The sequence below is a fragment of the Manis javanica genome, chromosome 12 (assembly GCF_040802235.1).
Source record: "Manis javanica isolate MJ-LG chromosome 12, MJ_LKY, whole genome shotgun sequence".
NCBI classification, from domain to species: Eukaryota; Metazoa; Chordata; class Mammalia; order Pholidota; family Manidae; genus Manis; species Manis javanica.
The window spans coordinates 18,323,861-18,337,598 of NC_133167.1; the positions used below are offsets into that span (position 1 = coordinate 18,323,861).

Below are 13,738 nucleotides of genomic sequence, written 5' to 3' on the forward strand. Positions count from 1 at the left end.
GTGCTGAGGGCAGTGAGGCCGACTCGCTTTTTAAAATCTGAACCCTTCTGAGGGTTGAATCAGCTCATCTTCCATGCTCCTTGCTGGAGGATGTAAGTGAACTAGAGAGAAGGAAAGAGGCAGAGAGCCATGAAGAGGCATATTTAGGGTCAGGAAGAAACTGTCATGGAAAGGGCAACAGGATGCAGAATAGTGGAGGATGAGATGAGGTTCCTGTATAATCTCTTTTCCTGTTTCTTTGTAAAAGCACTGACTCCAGCTCAGCCACTTTTTGTCTGTCAACCATGGTTGCTGTGATAGTGACAGACAGAAAGGGACCTTCTGTGGTCACTTTATAAGGTTTTATATCTCCAGACAGAACTTAATATACTTTACATAAACAGGAGGGATGAAAATGGAAGGGTTAGCAGTGGAAATTTATGTAAATAATAATAATAATAGTAGCTGACATTTATTAAGCACTGACTATATGACAGGATCTTGATTATTTGATCCTCAGTTAACCCTATATATATTAGTCTGGACCATTTCGATTGCAAGTGGTAGAACCTTTATCAGCTAGTTCAGACATAACTTACTGGCTTTGAATTCAGCTATGTTTTGATTTCCAGGTCCATGTGATTTAAATGATATGAATAGACTCCCTCTCATTCTCCTTCCTAGGCCTGGGATTCCCTGGGTTAGCTCTATTCTCAGACAGTCTCCCTCTTGGTGGTAAGTTGGCCACCAGTAGTTCCAGGCGGAGGTCCCATCCCCAGGGGAAAGAGGGGTTGTTTCCTGTAGGGCTCTGATAAAGTCCCAGAACAGGATCTCATTAGCTATGACTGGGTCTCAAGCCCATCTCTGAGCCAATCAGTGGCCATGGGTGTGTGATGTTTAGTTGGCCAAGACTGAGTCCCCTGCCAATCCCTGGGGGCAGGGGTGGTGGTGGAGGAGCCCCACTCAAACCATGAGGCCTGAGGGTGAGAGGTCTGGTTCCCAAAGGAAATGTGTGGTTACAGAAGGAGGAAGAAAGGACATGGGAATGTTGTTCAATCTGTCCAGGGCTGGACACCAAGTTTTTAAGAATCCTTTTCCTATATGGTACCAGTTTAGCGTTAGTCCAAAGAGGGACTTGTAGGAGATTTGAGATGTTGGATGGCCAGACACCATCATGGATGGACACACAGCTCCCAGCTTGTTCTCTAGTATCTAGTTTGTCTTCTTCACTCTTGGCTCTGCTGATGGCATCAGCCCAGGCCGCCACCAAGCCCTTAGCTGTGAATCCACAGACAGGTTTTCATAGTCCCCTCTTCCAGCCTCCCCTGTGGTCCTAATTCTGCTTCTGTGCACACTTACTTTCTCAGATTCTCCTGTGGGCTCTGATGAGACCACTCTCACCACTGATTCTGGCAGATCACTTAGTGACCAACTTTCTAATCCCTCCACACCCCGCTTTACAACCTCAGCCACTCCCATGTTTGTTCAGGGTCTAATGCCTAATCAAACCCTGATTCCCATAATGCTTCCAGCAGCTCTTGTCTTCCTGACTGATACACTGGCTTAGTAAAAACATGTATATCCAGGACACCCATTATCTGCACTTGATGTATGAGAAAAATAAAACCAAAGATCAAGGTGGTTAACATCTTTTTCCATAATCACACAGCTATTGAGTGGGAGGGTCAGGATCAAAACTTAGAATTTAAACCAGTTTTGAAAGTATTCTGAACTGTTTGAAAACTGGATTTTTATAGGCCTGTCTGACCCCAGCAGCCAAGCTCTTAACTACCAGCTAACCTGATATGGTATATATACTTTTTCTTGTCTGACTTTAAATTGTAGCAGAAACCATGCTGGCCTTTCAAGGAACAGAGGTAAATAGTAAAGCAGATTCCTTTGGTTTTCTGAGAAGAAAACAAAATAAATTATTTTAATATGAAGGAAAGAGAGTACAGAAGTACAGATTCAGATAAGCCACTGTTAAAATAGAACAAATGAACAGCCATGTAAAGCCACTGTGAGTATTATGGAAATAAAGGATTTAATTAAAAATTAGTCCACTGCTTGACATTTGTGAAAGGAAAGCTGGGCTCCTCATTAGTTCTCATTTGCCAAAATGAGTCTTGGCTGATTGTGAATCTCTCTGGGGTTGTGAATCCCTCCCTGGCTGTTCTACCCATCTTGGGGTTCATAGCCTGAGTTGTACATGTCTAGCTGTGGATGGGAGTGTCACTTGAGACCTGCTGTGGCCACCCAGCCAGTCTAACGCTCATTATCTCTTCTGGATATCTATAGCACTTGCATGTTTCATTCATATTTTCTTCTCACACAGCTAATTCAACACAAACCCCCTGTCAGTTTGGGCATAAAAACTGGGAAAAGACAGTCATCTGCTTCCCCTTGCATACAAAAGAGGCCTGGGATCATTGCAGAGCTTTCCCCGAAGCACTCAAAATCTTTATGGGAATGAACACTGTTGGGAGATTTGAGTGGGATGGGAGGGAAGTTAGAGGGTACCGATTTAAAATTAGAAGTGAAAAATTGAAAGCAGATAGTTTAAAAAAAATACATAAAGTGAGTGGATGAATGAATGAATGGAGTCAGGAGATGTGGAAGAAACCCTCCAACATGTGGCCACACGAGAATGTAGCTCTACTACCTAAAGGGATCTTGTACCCTGCTGTCCCAGAAGCCCATGTGCCTGGCCCATAGAGATGCTCAAAGCAGTGTTTGCTCAAGTCAGGAGTCACTTGAGTGAGGCTTGCATCTTATGAACTAAACAACATTAAGAGTGAGCAGAGAGAGCAGACGTGACATGAGTCGGCAGGAGTCGGAGTGCTCTTGGCAAACCTTCAGCCTCATCAAAAGAATGCAGGAAAATACTTGCTTAGTGAAGGGCTTGAACTGTCCACCCTGTTCCCCAAGTCCTGGCTAATTCACTCTGACCACAGGAGGTTCACTTCTCTTCTCTGAGTTTCTGTTTCCCCCTTTCAATAAAATAACATTGGATTAGGTTCCCTGACAACCCTTTTGAGCCTGTGAGCTGTGAGGGTAGCTAGAGTTGGGGAAACACAACAGGGGCCAGCATGAATGTGGGGGTGAGTGTGGGAGTGGGAGGCTGGGCGTGGACCCCCCTTGGAGGGATTCCCACCTGTCATCTCCATGCTGTCCTGTCTTCCTCTCCTTTCTGCTCTCTGGGGTATAGGCTCTTTCCCTGGCCTCTGCTTTGCCTGTCTCAGTATCAATAATGGTAAATATAAGCTCTCTGCCTGCTGCTTGTGTTTCCTGGCATCACTGTTGGCAGGCACGCGTTGGAGCAGCACAGAAATGGCATCTCTGAATGGAGCAGATGAGGACAGAGGGCATGGACCTCTCAACATGGTGCAGCGCTGTGCCAGGCCAGAGTCGAGGGCAATGTGTGTCCCAGCCAGAGCCAGGAAGTGGCAGTGGCAAGCCAAATGAACATCCGAGGTCCCTCTGGACTCCAACCAGCCCTGGAAATTTTCACGAATGCTAAATCCACTGGTATTTTACAGGAAAACTGACCCTTGAGCCATCTTTCCTACAGCAGTTCTAGTTTACTTTTCCAGTGACCTTCTGCTTTAACTATCATGGCAGTCTGCCCTTGGGTATATGAGGCTAAATTGATCATCTTGTTGAATACCCAGACACTCACACTCACACACACGCAGGAGTGAAATCACATGACCACAAACACCCACACTCTCCCATGAGCCAAAACACATTTGCAAACTTCCTGGACTCACCCGCACAATAAATTCCTAGTTACTAAAATTTAAAAAGAACCAAGAAAATTCCAAAGCAGAATTCCTTTCCACATGAGTGCCTAAATTCAAGCCTCATCCTCATTTTATTTCATTGCTATCATTATTAGTTTGTAGAATAAACTCACTACAGTGATGATAAACTTATTTCGGCATTTCTAATTTTATTTTCTAAGAATTTGCATGGAATCCATTCATGGAATGAAATCATCTGGTAGAGACTGGAAAGATGTGTATAAGTACCACTTTCTGGATTATTGTTACTGTTACTATGTTATTTATGATTATCAATAAGGGCAAATATAAGGATTGTGGACAAACAAGAGGAGTGGTAGAAAGAACAGTAGGCTTGGATTTGGAAACTTTGGTTCAAGTCCTAATTACTAGCTGCATAGTTTTAAACAGACAGTGTAACCCCCCATAACTTCAGTTACCTCCCCAGTAACACTGGAATAACAAAATCTACCCAAAAGGTTTACAGGAGGTTTAAAAGACACAATATAGGTAAAAACTCCCTGGCACATACAGCTCTTCAATAACAGTTGAATAAACTGTGATTAACCCACACTCAGAGTAAATTACTCTGAAGCGTTTGACAACCTAAGTAACCATATTTTCACACTTGGTCTTGTTGATAACTGTTGCTGCAGATGACATCTGTGAGGCATTGCAGTATTTTGGTGTGTTCCCAAAATAACCAAATCAAGATGAAACCATGTGGCTTTTATATTACAGGGATTACTGATTTTTCAAAAAATTAGTATATAAGAAAATAACTTATGTATGAGGCAATGCTCTGATTTCAGATAACAAATGCTCCCAATTAACCAGCATAATCCAGTCTTATTGACACAATCATTGCCTTGTAAGGAGCCACACCTGCCAAACTCAGAAAAACAGATCCTTTGTGATTTTTTCCTGGAGCTTGAGCACTGAGAGCTGCCACAGGGAAAGGAAATGCCCTATTCGGTTTTCTTTAACTCCTTTGACACTCATTCATTCATCAAGATAGTGAACATTTTTGGAATGGGTGGATTTTCCTACTTATTCTCTACCCCTACCCATTTGCTACCTAGAGGCCATTGAATAGACAGGAGCAAAAGTTCGCTGTCCTCTGAGACACCAACTGCGCTTTCCTTTGAATTTAATGCCCCATGATGTTTGTGACCTTAATTCTTCAGTCTCCCATTTAAAGTCATAATGAAAAGGATACCTTGAGAGGATTTCATCCTGGCTTCCAACTACGAAGCCAGAGAGGCGCTTATCGTGGCTTCATCCTTACTCTGCCTGCAGGGGGGCTGCTCTTGGGACTGGGCTGTGGCCTGGACACATACCAGGTTGGATGGAGCCATGTGTGTGTGGCTTCTTCATCATTATAGGGGCAGCTCATGGCTGGCAAATTGGCTACTAAATCAACAAGAGGTGTTAAGCCCTGTTCTCAACTATTCTGCCTCTGGGCTGCTTTTGGAAGACAATTCTGTTCTCATCCCCTGACAGAGCTAGGTCTGATCAGGAAATGATCAAACATGTGACCAACGTGCTATGATGAATAGAGCCTTCTCCTTTAAGGAAACGCTTGAATTTTCCTGGATACAAAGGGAGACAGGAAATTCTTTCCCCAGGGGAGTTTTTCAATTTTTTTCAGTTGTCATGGACTTACCTTCCCTTAATGAAGATGCATGTAGCTTAATTTCCCTCAAAATAGCACCGTTTACCTAAATTTTGTGAATTCTTGACCGATTTCTCTATGTACAAAACATAATAACACACTGACTTCAGTCTTAAAGAAATACAAACAACTAGATATAGGCAGGCTCTCAGGACTTTGAAACATTTATTGAGCCTGGCTCAGACTGATATCATTTTCCTGGGCTTGAGCAGATAGAGTTCACCTCCCATCTGTGTAATCAACTATGTCAAATGTGATAGAACCTAGACTCTCTCAGGCTGGGATCCAGTAACACCTTTTCTCATAGTTCTTTTAGCTAAACACAAAAACAACTTGAGAATCCACACTGTGTTACCCAGCCTGACAATCTTAGTCCTCTACTTGGAGAATATGGCCCATATTTAATGTAATATTGATAGACATATATTGATATACATACAGATGTAATTGAGTTTATATCTCCTTTCTGTCATTTGTTTGCTATTTGGTGCACTTATTTTCTATCCCCTCTCCATTTTTATCCTTTCTTGCCTTATCTTGTACTAACAAGGTACTTTCATTATGCCATTTTTTTTCTTCTGTGAACATATCCTTTTACTAGTTTTTTAGTGATTATCCTAGAGATTACAACATGCAGCCTTGATATTTTTTTTATGGTCCAAACAAATTATTGCTTTTACCACTTCCTCAACACTGCTAGAACCTTTTAATTTTATTACTTCCTATGGCAAAGGATTATTTTTGTCATTAATTTTAGTTTTATGTATATTTTGAAAATCTACAGAACATTGCAGAACTTATTGTTTTAAAGATTCCATGTTAATTTATATTTTCCTGCATTTGTATCTTTTCCAGTGTTGTTTACTTTCTCCTGTGTTTCCATGTTTTCATTCAGGACTATGTTTCTTTTGCCTAAATAACTTTTTTTTGGTGTTGCCTGTAGTGCACACCTTGTAATGACAAATCCTGCTTTGTGTGTGTGTGTGTGTGTGTGTGTGTGTGTGTTTTAATTTCTGAAAAATATTTTGCTTTCTGTTTGCAGTACATTTTCACTGGGTGTAGAATGGTTTGATATTTACATTCCTTCAGTGCTTTCACTGTATCTCCTCTCTCCTCCATACATGGCCTCCTGGCTTGCATCATTTCTATTGAGAAACCAGGTATTAGAAAAAATTAGAAAAAAGAACTTTGTTGCTCTTTTGAAGGTCCATGTCTTTTCTCCTCTGGATAATATGAAGATTTTCTCTCTGCTTTTGTTTTTCAGCAGTTTGGCCAGTAAGTGCCTGGATATACTGTATTTATCTTGCTTGGGCTTCACTGAGCTTTTTAAATCCATGTGTCCAACAGTTTTTAAAGATGCTCAGCTATTATTTCTTCCAATATTACTTCTGCGCTATTTTCTCTTTTTATTCCTTCTGGGATGCCAGTCAGAATATGCTAAATCTTTTGACATATTCCACGTGCCTCCTATAAGCTTTTAGATTTTTCTTTTTCCTTCCTGTACTTCAGCTGAAACACAGCAAAACACTTGGATCAAGAACATCTTAACCTGGTATCAAGCCCACTTCTTAATTTCAGACATTTGTAATTTTCAATTTCTAGAACGTCTATTTGATACTTTTTAAAAAATGTAGATTCAAATTACCTGTGAAATTTATGCATATGCATTTGTTTCTGTCCATCTGTTTCTCTATTTTCTTGAAATATTTTTTTGAAAATATTAATTGTATTTACTTTAAAGCCCTTAACTGCTGATTCCAATATCTGAATTATCTCTGGGCCTGTTTCTATTGTAGAATGTGTATTTTGCATAAAAGAACCACAGAAGCTCTGGATGAAATTAACTTCTACCCAAAAGAGGTCCCCCTTTCCTCTGTTAGGTAGAAAAGTCAAGTCACTGATCTCAATACGATGAGGAGTTGAGATTGATTTGGACTGGGTAGCAGTTGAAAAGCTCAGTTCACTTCTGATTGTCTTTTATTAGCTGTGGGTCCCAGGTTTTTAATTGAGAACCTTAGTCCTAAAAATCTGTGGGAGATTCAGGTCTGACCTGCACAGATTTTCAGCATCCCTCCTTAGCCTCCCTGCCCATACAACTTCAAAATTTGGCATCTGTCTTGAGGCAGGCTTCCCCCTCTTACAGGTCTTTGTTTCTTCAGCACTGGATATAAAATTTCACTGCTCCTTTTCAAAGTTTTCTGCCCAGTTGTCTAGGCTTCCTTATAACTCAGAGCTCAATAAACATTCCATGGGGTTGAATCTTTGGAGCCTTCTATGTTTTCTAGCAGTTAGCTTCAGGTCCATTCATGGCCAAAAGCTTTGCTTTTTTTCCTCTTTCTCCAGATGCTCTCTGTCTTGGAAAGGGCAATTCTTACCCCACAACTAAATTCGTCAAATACCCACAGTGGAAAAAAAAATGATGTTCAACTGCTTATATGGAAATGGTTTCCTCTCTCTGAAATTTCAGTTTTTGATCCAGTCCTCAGTGCTTCAACAGATCTCTGATCCTTGAAATTGTGAATTTTTTTATTTTGGTAATTTGTGTAGCTTTTTCTTGACTATGGCAGTGGGAATGATGACCTCCTTTGACCTACTATATCCCAACCAGAAGATAAAACCATAATTTTCTGAACATGTTCTGATCAGTTGACTCTAGTCATCATCAGTCTTTATTATAATTAAACTTGTTTCAATAATGTATAAGTAAACTCAAAACAGAATTTTCCCATTTTTTAAAACCAGTCTTTCATGCTCTCAAAATTATAGATCTCTCATTCTGGTAGGCATTCAATCAAAATGCAATGCTCGTTTTCTTTCTAACAAACTGAACTTCTATTTAACAGCTAACATAAATTGAAAGATAAATTTGGATTGTTAACACCTCACCACTGATTATTTTACTTTTAACTCCTTGCAGGAAAATATGTGTAGGATAATACGACTGTTAGCAATTCTTTGGGACTTTTTATCTATATTTGACCTGTAACAGATACTATTAATAGGGAAAACTACATAAGTTAGACCTTGCATGGTGTTTTCCATATTTAACCTACATCTCCACATCTTAACACTACTCTAAAGTGTTGGGTAAAATTACTTGAACAATGATAGAACACTTTTGAGGGCTCTAAATCAGATTGTGTTCTGCCTTTTCTTATTTTTAGACTAGACTTCACTAAATGAAATTGTCTTTAGACAAACAAGATGTATGTGCTGATGCCATAAAGAATAGAAGAGGGTAAATTGTGATTTTATATACTGACAATATGGGTTCATTGTCACAAATAAGAGATAATCCTGACAGCTAGATCTAGTGCTTAGTACAGAAAGTCAACTTTAAAACCAAAATGATCATCCTTGGCCAAACTTTTCCAAAATTCAATTCATTTCTATCAATGTACTCCAAATTGAAGATTAAATTATTTAATTGGGGGGAAGGTCATATTTTGCAGTTATTTCAACCCCATAGATTCCCTAGGTGTCAGGACACCCCAAATCAGTCACTCCAGAGGAACATTACAAAAGATGTTATTTATTTATTTAAGTGGACAGATTGAGCAACTGGTTGGAATATTCTTCAGTACTAAATAATCTTGGCAAAAGGTTCATAATGGTGCAGTTTGAGAAATCAGCTGAGGCCCTTTGTGTGCTAGACTATATCCCCAAAGTTCCTACCGAGATAGAAGATGCAGGCAAAAGAAGCTGGGAGAACTCCTCGGCCTCCCATGAAGATCTGGGGCGTAAGAATCTGCTCTTCAACACTTGTGCAAATACCAACTCTTCAGTCCTCATCAACAAGTGCAACCTTGAAATGTCTGCTATTCAACGTCTCACGAAAGCTTGGCTGACAAAGGACTCTCTAAAATTTGCTTATCTGGAATAATGGATGTTCTGAGGCTTTTTTTTAAAAAAAATTGTTTAGTCAGTAAGAATTATGTCACTTATGCTTCCTGATGTCAAGAAACTCAGGATCAAATTCGAACTCTTTTGTTATAGCGTGCTAGCCTTTATGGCCTATATATTTGTTTTCTTCCTTGTCATGGTGTAGATTTTCTACTTCTCCATTTGTCTTTGTTCTTATTTAGCCTTTATTCCATGGAGTTTCTTTGTGCAGCAAGCTACCTCAAATCTTCTTGAGCGGGAGGGGGCATATAAATACAAATGCAACTGAGTGTGAATGTCCTTGAGTCTGTGTGTGGTGTTTCCACATCCCTGTGACCCTAGTCAGTTTTGACTGATGTTCAAACTGTACATGTATCTGTTTACCCTAATCCTAACTCTAGTAGGATTATATGTGGATAAATCTAGTTAGGATTATATCTGGATAAATTCCCACTTTGAATGACCAAGAAGAGGTTCCACAGTTTTTCTGAACTTCTTTATTTCTTTCAGGATTTGTCATTATGGGCGTTATGGTTTTTGGGTTACCTAAACCTATTTAACACAGCCACCAAATCTGCATATATCTAATCTGGAGCCAGGAGAGACCTAATGAACCAGGAAGTAGAGAACTGGGGCTACTCTGGCCTTTAGGACTTTATTTGCATGAAGGCCTTTTTAAATGACATTAGAAGGGGAATGAAAAATAAAGGAAAAACTCTACAGCCCAGGCTCTCATCCCGAGGCTCTGTGAAGCGAGCATGACCAGCCCACAGAAGCTGAACGTGCCATGTTGGTTGAGCCCTCTCCTGTGGTGAACTCTGGGACATGAGAAGTGATCCTGGGCAACCAGATGTCAAAATTCTCCCCAGATGAAACACAAGGCCAAACCTTCCATTCCGTGCAGGGCCCAAAAGCAGGGTGAAGGAGGGAGCAGGAGAAGCATCCTCACAGGGCACCACCCGTGGCTGCAGAAGTGGGAAAGTACTTCTTTTGAAAGACCTGTGGGTGTCACTTTGCCATGATCAGACTGGGAGAGAAAAGGGCTTGTTTCTGAGCAGAAGTAAAAGGACAAGTGAAAGTGACAAGAAAGGACTTGCTTCTGAGTGCTCATGAGACCCCACCCATGCCTCCCAGAAACTACTAGACAGGCTTTGAGACAGGCACCCACAGCGCATGGGAGAAGGGAGTGCAATGCTGCTAATGTCATGGCCAAGATCAGAGTGAAGGTACCTGGTGTCTTCCTTCTCTCCAGGGCTCTGGACACACAGGAACAAAGATTTGAGTCAAACAGGATCAAACCATCAGCTTTGTTATCCAGATGACAAGGCTTCCTGGAAAACTATTTTGGGGATGCAGCTTAAGCAGGAGGCCAAAATCAGGGATTGCCATTCTCACCTTTTGAATGAAATGAATTGGCCCCCACTGTGACATGCCTCCCCCACTTTCCTACCCAGGCACCAGTGGAGAAGAAAAGATCTCATCACCTGTCTACTCAACCTGCAGACTAGTGCAAGGTGAGGACAGCATGCAAAAGAGAGATGGTTTCTTGCTTTTGAAGCAAAGACTCTTTACTAGTAACACAGGCAGTGTAGTGTACTGGCAATCAGGTCCTCACCAATAAGATAAATCATTCCTTTCTTTAAGAAGACATCTAGTAAGAGGGAGAAAAAAGTCCTTAAGAGGTGACAAAAGTCCCTTTCCCTATGGGCTGATCATATGGTTATCATTTCAATAGTGTGAGTAAAATTACAGTATTTCCAGAATCTCTTGACTGGCCTTCATGCATCTCCATATCAGTAGGTGTTTCCAAAGGGTGGAGAGAATTAGTCCACCTTCCTATCAATACATGATTACTTGGGGGAGTGAGGGCCTATCTGGACCAGAGAGGTTGGGTGGGGCCCCTTTTTGCAGCCCCGTCAAGAGAGACATGGAAGAGCAGAAGTGGGTGACTGCTTGTAAGCAATAAATGGGTTTTTCCCACTTTATTTCTCCCTTTGACTGATTTTTGCCCTGGGCTGGGAACAGATTCCACCACCCCGACTCCACCTCAGAGTTACAGTTAGAAAAAGAGAAGACTTCTTTCTTATATGAAGGCTACCTCATTGAGCCTATTGACTGATGGTATCTGGCAACATCAGGTTATCTGTGGGCAAAGGTAAGCCTTTTATCCAAAGCATCTATAGGCATGTCTCTGGGGACAGTGGTTGTAAGATATCTAGAAGGTCAAGAGGGCAGTGGCCAGCCTAATTGGCAGTGCTGCGGATCTGTCTGCTGTAACCAAGGTCACAGTGGTCAAAGTTGATGGAAAGTTTGACCTGCACTTCTTCTGTTTTCCTCCAGGAGCTGTGTAACCTTTGCAGGCTCTGAGTCAGTCCTTGCACTAGAAAGATCCCCTAATCCACATCAATGCAGTTAAATCTAGTTGTGTCCCTATAGCTTTTGTAGCAAAAACCTCCTGAGGAGCTTGCACTTCAGAGTGCATTTGAATTGCATAAACTGACACTGTGATTCTGGGTATGGGGCCGTGCTGGAAAATGTTTCAAATTCCTGCCCAAGAAATATCACAAATTACCCTGTGTCTTTCAGGGTCTCTGGCGAATGGACACAACAAGGATTGTAAATCTACAAATGACAAGACTAGTCTTTTGAATCTCCTTACTACTGGAGAAACAGGGTGGGAAAGCAGGGACCACAAGAGAGGATCAGCACAAAGATGCGCATGGAGGACAGACATCAATTCATCCCACTTCTCAGGGGAAAACTTCATCCTCAAGACAACCTGGTGTCAGGAGAGAGCTTGACAGGTCCCGGTAGACCATCCTGATGGCTGTGTGAGGGCCTCTCTGAGCCTGGCAAAGGGGAGAAGGTAGTACTATCAACGTGAAAATACTTAGGTATCTTAAGGACTGTGGGTAAAATTGGAACATTTCCAGAATATCTCGCCCGGCTTTGGTGCAGTTGCACATCCTCAAGGGTGGAGAGAGGTTCATCTCCATGTCAAGGGGTAATTACCTGGGCAACCGAGGGCATGTCTGAACCTGAGAGGTTAAGGGGAGGGGCTGGCTTGCTTGCTGGCTTCTTCCAGAGCCGAGGAGAGAGACAGCCTTGGACTGCAGTTTGTAAGCAATAAATGGGTTTTAAACTTTATTTCTCCCTTTGACTGATTTCGGTTTTTAGAGGTATTTTGTCCCAGGATTTCCTCTCCCCGAACTTACAAGGGCCAAAAGTATCTATTCCATAATACTTTTTTCTCTTATTTACTATAATTGCATAGATGGTTTGCACCACACCTATTACTTAATAAAATGAAAAGAGCAATTATCAGTTAAATGTTATTTTGCCTACTTGAAACCCTAAAGAAAAATCTGGCTAATGTTGCCCAGGAATGACCCAGGTATTTATTTGGTTGTTAGCATCAGTTGGTTTTGTTTTCTGTTTATATTTGTTTTTCAATTGGTTTGGTTTGGTTTCACTTTGATTTGGTTTGATGCTGGTGTTCAAGTTTACAAGGCCCGATTTCCTGCCTACCACTTTCTCTCCATGTGGAATCCATCCTGCTGAGGCCTGTCTGAACTGCCGGTGCAGGTCCCTGAGTCCTGTCTTCCGGATTTCACAGTTTCTGTCTTCTCTTCAGGAGAGTTAAGTGTTAACATTGTCCTGAACACATTTGCCTTTCAGGAAGATTAATGGAGTTGGTGTGTAGCAGATAAGCCCCTCTGGGAGAAGCAGGCAGGAGCTAAGCTGTGTCAACACGGCCTAAGGGCAAGAGAGAACCAAATTGATTACTCAGGCTATCTCCACCTTCCTTGTCCTTCCCCCTCCCGTTTTCAATTTTAATACAATTTGATGTCTATGTGAATGTGGAGACAGATGAAGCAAGCTTATGAAGGACTGCTTAAAGTGCTAACCCTTACAAGGTGCTAAAATGTACCTAGAAATGGAGGAAAACGGATAAAATTGGATTTTCCAGGGAGTTGTCAAGGGTTGGGGGAGGGAATGCAGGTCTAAACAGATGATGTGAGACCTCAGGGGGCCTGCTTGACTACTGCTCATTGCTAAAATTCCTTTTCAAGGAGGGTGAATTTGTCAAGGACATAATTCATCTTCCTAAGAGAGGGTTGTGTAAATTGTTTTGCAAACGGAGAGGCAGAGGGCATCTGCCAAAGATTACCCTCCTCCATCTTTTCCTCATATAGCAATGACTATCACCTTAAAAAAATAAGAAAATAAATATTTAAAGGTGGGCACCCAAAGTATTATGCTGCCAGACATCTGTATGGCATTGCAGCTCTAGTGGTGTCTTTTCTGCCTGGGGGCCTTCTTGAGGCTTCTGAAGTGGGTGGTGGCAACTTTCAGAGAGTTCTGCTCTACCTTCCTTAAAATAACGGCCTCTGCAGGGGTATCACAGCCTCAAAACTCC

General features: G+C 41.6%; 1 long non-coding RNA gene across 4 annotated transcripts in view; it reads left to right on the forward strand.

Annotated features, from left to right (window-relative positions):
- The window catches only part of LOC118972026 (uncharacterized), an 81,406-nt gene extending 68,941 nt beyond the window's left edge, over nt 1-12,465 (forward strand). For all 4 annotated transcript variants that reach the window (XR_012123230.1, XR_012123231.1, XR_005060807.2 and 1 more), the window contains one exon: nt 11,905-12,465. This is a non-coding gene — a long non-coding RNA (uncharacterized lncRNA). The remainder of the gene's footprint in view (nt 1-11,904) is intronic.
- The last annotated feature ends 1,273 nt before the right edge of the window (nt 12,466-13,738 follow it).